The sequence below is a fragment of the Rhea americana genome, unplaced genomic scaffold (genome assembly GCF_003343005.1).
Source record: "Rhea americana isolate MKP2758 unplaced genomic scaffold, rheAme1 scaffold_81, whole genome shotgun sequence".
Classification (NCBI taxonomy): Eukaryota; Metazoa; Chordata; class Aves; order Rheiformes; family Rheidae; genus Rhea; species Rhea americana.
The window spans coordinates 1,872,646-1,879,622 of record NW_028186990.1 but is presented as its reverse complement, the minus strand read 5'-3'; positions in this window follow the sequence as shown (position 1 = coordinate 1,879,622).

The following is a 6,977-nucleotide window of genomic DNA, read 5'->3' as shown; positions in this document are numbered from 1 at the left end:
CAACCACCTGATCCTGCTGCTGGTTCTGGAGATAGCCTCATATCCTAGTAAGTTGGTGCAGCTCACAAAGATGGCAGAAAACTAACCTAGCAAAGAAAAACAATTAAACAATTACTGCCAGACTTGCACATTGAATCAGATTCCATGAGGGCATTGAGATGCACGCTCCATCCAGGGAGGTTTATCAGCCACATGGAAGTAATTCTTGGGATTTTGCAAGCTGGTGAAGTAGAAGCCAAGCACAACGTGAATTAACTGTGCATTACTGAAATCAAAACAACATCCTGACATGCAAAACCCACTTAAAAGTTGTCAGTCCTTAGTCATAATGACAAATTCCTCAGTTGAGCAGGATGAATGCCCAGCAGACCTCATCTAGAGGAAAATAGCTCCAAAGAGCTACTTCTCAAACATACCATTTTATACCCCCTATTCATTCATTTCATGCATACATTTTCATATCTGTACACCATCATGTTCACCCAAGTGGCTGGACATTTATTTGTTTACGCTTGCATTGCTCTTGTTTCTCACTGTCTCCGTGGTTTTACTATTAGGATAGCCTGACCTTTCATGGACCTCTGCCAAATATCCAGGATGAAGCAGTTCTCGAACCTAGCCTCCCCATCGTCCATTCTGATGCCAAATGGTAGCCTTGATGAATGCAAGGGCACTCTTTGTTTCTCCAGGTGATACAGACCTATGCTGTCCTGTCTAGATAAGAACCAGTTTGAAAATCATCTTCCTTGTGATGCTGGCACTTGTGCCAAACAGTAAAATGCCTGATTAGCCAGGCCTCCTAGGGGCCTGGTTGTCCTCAGCTACCCTCCTGCACTGCTAACAGTCATGGCAGGGAGCATAGGTGCCTATGTGCTGGCTTTCTGTGCAGCGAGGGCCCTCTGAGGTCAGGCAGGCTGATTTTTAATGTTTACTCATTGCTGCATTTAATTTTTTCTTGTATAATAGCACAAAAAAAGGAAAATACAACCCAGCATGTACTACCCATGTGCTGTGCTATCTGATCCCTTGCCCTGCGCTACAGCTGCTGCTGCCGTGTTGTCCTTGCTTTTGATAACTGGGCAAGAGTGAGCATAGTCAGGGCAACGCTATATCTGCCAGTCATGTGTGCCGCAGTAGAGCTGTCACAGCCCCGGAGCTGAAGTTGGCTTTGAAAATAGGACCTGGGCTCTTGGACCCTTGTGAGCTGGCACAAGCCAACACAGCAACCAGTGCAAGTGCTAACTTGCAGCACAGTGCAGCCAGGGGTGGAGCTAAAACCACCCATCTGCTGAAATAGCTACTGTATATGTTTGTGTTTTTGTTTTTTATATATATATAAAAAAAAAAAAAAAAAAAAAAAAAAAAATTTAAAAAAAAAAAAAAAAAAAAAAAAAAAAAAAAAAAAAAAAAAAAAAAAAAAAAAAAACAGCCCATCCCTTCTTCACAGCCTGCTTCTGCTGCAGGGGGCAGCTCCCCAACACGGAGGGCTGCCGTAGCCATTGCAGGCAGCACAGTGCTTCTCTGAGGAGACCCAGCACACTTGCTGCCTTTATCTTCACCCACTGGGCTAGAAGGCGTAGGAGATTGATTTCTCCTTTGCAAGGCATCGAACAGTCTCTGCTGCAAGGGGAAAGCCTGCAGGAGCTAGGTGGGGTGGGCGGGCGAGGGCAGCTGTGGCTGTCAGCTTGTGCGCTGTGGGGCAGGCAGCTGCTCTCCGTTTCCTGCGTGGCCCATGCGAAGCGCGTAGGGCTCCTGCGCGCAGCGGTAACACAAATCGTGGCACCCAGTAACAGCACCCTGCAGCAGCCCAGTGGATCCCCTACAGTGGTTTGCTGTGACTGTAACTATGGAATTTAACCCTAGGTTAAAATAACTTTATTTTAGTCACAGTGTTTTTGAGCAGCGGGCATTGAAATAGCTTCAATGTATCAGAACTAAATTACACTTGCCAAACAGAGTGGGTGCATTTTCCATTTGCCTTACTTTAACTTCCCATATTTTCCCCCTCTCTGTTTCTGTGTAAGAAGCTGTTGCTTTAGCTTTATTCATCACTCTTGACTTAACACAGCATACTACCTGTGCTTTCTAATGCACGGTGTTACTAGAGCACGTTATCAGTCTCCGCATGGTCTCCTGGATGCCATTTGGCATGAAATACCTTGGGCACTGTGCCAGGGCATTGCTAAATGGGTTAGGCTTTGGTCGGAGGACTGAGGAGCTCATCTGAGAGGCACTGACTGAGACTGATGCAATTTTTCCTCTTTCAGGGGCCTTAGCTCCAATGCACATCCGCAAACCCGTTGAAAGGGGGCCATCACCCAGCAGCATCTTTGGAGGAAGTTAGTTCAGAGACCTCTCAGTGAAGGGTCTATGGCAAAAGAGATCATTTGGGATAACCTGATGTGTGGGTTCCCTCCGAAACTCTGAGGGAAAAACCAAGGCTGATGCCCTCCATCCTGCCACACAGAGGAGAGATTGCTCAAGTGAAACATGCCTGAAAGTCCTCTCTCTTTCTTTCTTTTCTTTCTTTTTTTCTTTCTTTTTTTTTCTTTTTTTTTTTTTTTTTTTTTTTTTTTTTTTTTTTTTTTTTTTTTTTTTTTTTTGTAAACAAAACTATACTTGGGCTCTCACTTGTGCTGAGATGAAGCATCTAACTTCTCCAGGTCTTGCTAGATTTATAGCCTGAAGGGTAGGGACAGCTGAGGGGAAAACAAGAACGATAAGTCTATTGAACTGTGGGGTTTTTGTTATTGTTGTTTTCTTTTGTAAAATGAAAGTGATTTTCTGTAACATGAAACTGTTGGATTTTCCTCTTTCCCCACAATGTTTTCTTCATTTTTTATTGACATTGTTTAGGAGATAGCCTGTCATCTTGGCTTAATTTCTCAAGGCCCTTGAACCTCTTTAATAGGGCCTTTTTCTGCCCTACTCTTACAAAGAAAGGTATCATTTACTCTACTAATGAACAGATGAGTGTTATCAACTGCACTCACTTCATTCCTCTTGCACATTCTGTCTCACATGCTGGTTTTCTAGTCATCAAATACTGAAAAGAAACCCATTCCTAAATGTTACTCTGCTTTGCAACGGGATCATTTCTCTGACAGAGAGTTTTCCGAGGCATTTGCCCAGTCTTTTTTTTTTTTTTTTTTTTTGATGAGTTTATGTATCTAGAAACCCATCTTGTATACTTTCCATTTGGCCTGTGTGTTCTTGCATACTGGCTGCTGCCATTCTCTGAGCTGTGTCTGTCGCATTAAAGCCAATAAAAGGCATCATCAATCTGTAGGAGGGAATGTGGTTATGATTCTTCACTGGAGAGCAGGTGTTGTGTTCTGTTTTTCAGTATTTATCCAGTTACACTCTTTCTAATATTTCTGTGCTGTGAGATGTCGACTGAGAAATAGGAAGAGGTTTTTCCTTGGTTGTTTTTGCCCGTCACTGAAAGAGTGAAGTTCGATTCTGCTCTCAGTGCATGTTTCTGCAACGGTGACTTTACCATTTGAAAAAAGCTGGTGATGTTTGTCAATCTGAAGGAGAACGCTGGTGGTGATGTATTTGAGCAACCTTCCGGTAAAACCACGTAATGATTATACTAGGAGTAGAGAGTATGTGGGTCCACCTCACTTGCAGAGAGGTGAAATCCTTAACTGCCTAAAATGCTGCACTATCATAGGGGAAATGCAGTGAGGTGAGGATGGATCAGTGATCAGAGAGCTGTGGCAGGAATTGGAAGAGTGATGTATGAATGACTAATTCATCTGCAAACTCTGCCGATGCAAAGAATTTCTACCACAAGTGCTGATTAGTGAAATCAACTTCCTCCACAGAGCACATATTTTGCAAAATGTCACTAGTATTTACTGCTTTTTTCCTAACGGTTTGTGTGAAAGCAAAGGAAAAATGTGGTGTATGTGATGCTCTCGCATCTTCCTCTTTTCCACAGTAATTGTCTTTAGTAGAATTTAGAGGCCCTTTCTTATTAAATATAAACTTCCCTTTTCAGGCTGTAATACTGCTTCTGTCAATTTAAATCTGATTCTGGAGCACATACAGGTAAAAGGCCTCTTGAAGTGCATAAGACAGCATTTTCCTATGGGGATTTTATTGTGAAAATAGTTAGTTAGGGCTTATAAGGCCCACAGTCGTCTCTTCTGAACTGTGACTGTAATGTGAGCCCTCTCGACCAAGGACGATAAGCCTGTCTTCCCTTGAAGACCTACTTGGCTTCCAAGAATCAAGTACATGTGCTTAGGGAAGCTTTATGCGATCGACAGTCATGACTTCAGCCTCCAGTTAAAGCAGAACAAAGCACTTTGCTGCACTGTTTCTGCTATTTGCCATCTCCTTGCAATTAATGCGCTCTCTGTAGGAGAAAACTAAGCGCTGTGATACCTAGAAAAAGAGAAGGAGCTCTGACCAAGAATAACATCCTTGAGTTCAGCTTTCCGTACGAAATCAAGCCAGCCTTAATGACGTAATTAGCTGACCCGGGCTGCAGTGTGCGTGAAAACAGCTATTGTGTCTCTTTGCTACAGGCCACAAGCTGGTGAAGGGTCAGGCGGGAAAGGGCAGGGTAGATGGAAGTAACCAAGCAGATGAAACTGCTGAGGACATGGGGAATTTACTTCGTTGTTTCCTTCTGAGGACTCCATCTCTTGGCCAGCCGGTCTCATGACAGCGAAAGTACTGTTTCAGGGGCCTGGCTGTACAGAGATTATATACCACTGATTTCACCAGTTGTGGGGTTAGGCCATTAAGGATGTAACTGAACTTGCCAGTATGGTCCAAGCATCTAATGGGACCCACGTACCCCAGACCCTAGTCGTGTTGCCATGAAGCAGCAAGGCATTTCAAGCGCTGATGGGCTCACCCATCTTTTCTGGGACTGCCTGTTGAAGAGCAGGGTTAAACCCTGAGAAATGGACACAGATGTTGATGCAACAGGCTGGAGTTTCTTTCTAGCTGTAATATGCTAATAGCAAAAAAAAAAAAAAAAAAAAGTGCTGAGATTTAAGATGAAAGTGAGATGATAAACTGTACAGCTATAGCACAGGCTCCAGTAAAACCACATAATGACTACACTAGGAGTAGAAAGTATGTGAGTCCACCTCACTTGCAGAGAGGTGAAATCTCTAACTGCCTAAAATGCTGCCTTGTCATAGGGGACATGGAGTGAGGGGAGGATGGATCAGTGGCCAGAGAGCTAGGGCAGGAATTGGAAAAGTGATGAGTGATGAGATGAATGACTAATTCATCTGCAAATCTGCCGATGGTCCTGTTAGAAAATGTATTTGTAGAATTCAAATGTACAGATTTTAAACCAGAATCCAGCTGACAAAGCATGGGTGCTAGGAACCCTGCAACACACAGACCTGGTCCCCATCTGGTTCAACAGTAAACTCCTCTGGGCCTTTTCACCCCTTTTCATCCTTTCTCTCTTCTCTTCTCTTCTCTTCTCTTCTCTTCTCTTCTCTTCTCTTCTCTTCTCTTCTCTTCTCTTCTCTTCTCTTCTCTTTTCTTCTCTTTTCTTCTCTTTTCTCTTTTCTTTACTGAGAAATTATCAGTTGTTCGTGCTCTGGTTTTTGATTTCTGTATTGAAACGTGGTCAGTTATGTCAAAAGGAAACTGAGTTGCGTTAAGATCTAACAAGCCCAGTACCCTTCCACATCATTCCATCTAATCCATCTAATTCGAGGCACATAGGTGACATAGTGACAGATCAGTTCTGACGAGGATTCTTTTACTTTAAATCAAATTAATATAAATCAGCAGGCCAGAAATCTGTGCTTAAATTACTGATTTTAATCTTGTCTTGCACTTGCACTTTATTTTTTTCCTGAAAAACTTCAGGTTTTCACTGGTGTGTAACCCTTTAACTGTGGTTATTATAAGGAAATATAACCCCCCACACTATATCTGGATTCTTTTTATTTTGTCAGACAACATGTTATATCCATACAAGTTTACATCACTTAGGACATAGTTAGGCTCTTATTTACGAAGCTGCTTGTTTTTCTGCTTAGGATTTGCTTCAGATTGTTCTTGTTTGGAAACTGGAACTGAGTTAAAACGCACACAGAGGACATCTTTAAAACACCGAGCTAAACCCCTCAAACGGTCTGGGCTCAAGGAGGAGAGATTTGTCAAAACACGTTTTGCATTTGAAAGTGAGGGAAATCCTTCTTGGAATTAATGAATTAAACCACTTGTTTCCAATTATGCTGTCTTTTGAGGTTTTCCAAGAAGGATAGATAGCTCATGCCTGCCTCCTGCCTTGATATCCTCCAGAGGTGAGATGAGGAGTCCAGGTTTATATTCTGCTCAGAAAATGGTTTCTCAACTTTGAAGCAAGGGAGCTGCTAAACGAAACTGGTATAAAACCCTGCTACGATGGAAAATACTCTCTCTGCAAGCTCTGACGGGGCTGCTGCTGCTCTCCACGACTGGTTTGGTCCCACAGCTGCTGGGTGCTGGTTGCGCATGTGGCAGCTGCTTCTCGCTTGGGTGTTTGGCTGGGACAGGCAACGTATACAGCCTAAATAGGCTTTCTTAAATTTTCTTAGCATAAGGAACATGATTTAGTTGAGCTTGATACAATGATTTTTCCCCTTCAAATGTGATTTTAGAGAGGATTGTTTGCAAAGCAGCATCAGCTATTACATTTTTAAGAGCTGCAGTTTACGAAACGCCTTGCCAGACGTTGGTACTCCAGAAAGGCTGGAGCCCTTCCGCTTGCTGGGCAGCTCCAAATTCTACTGCTGCTTCGCTGAGCGAGAGAAAGGAAAAAAAAGGACAGAAAAAAGAACGGAAAAAAAAGAAAAGGATGGGGGAAAAAAAGAAACGGAGAAAAAGAAAAAAGGAAAAAAAGAAAGAAAGGAAAACCCCGGAAGGCAGTCTGCAGCCTGCGCCGGCGCCCGGGCGCTGCCGGCGGCCGTGGGGCGGCGTCGCGCCCGCCCCGCGAGGAAGCCGTGGGC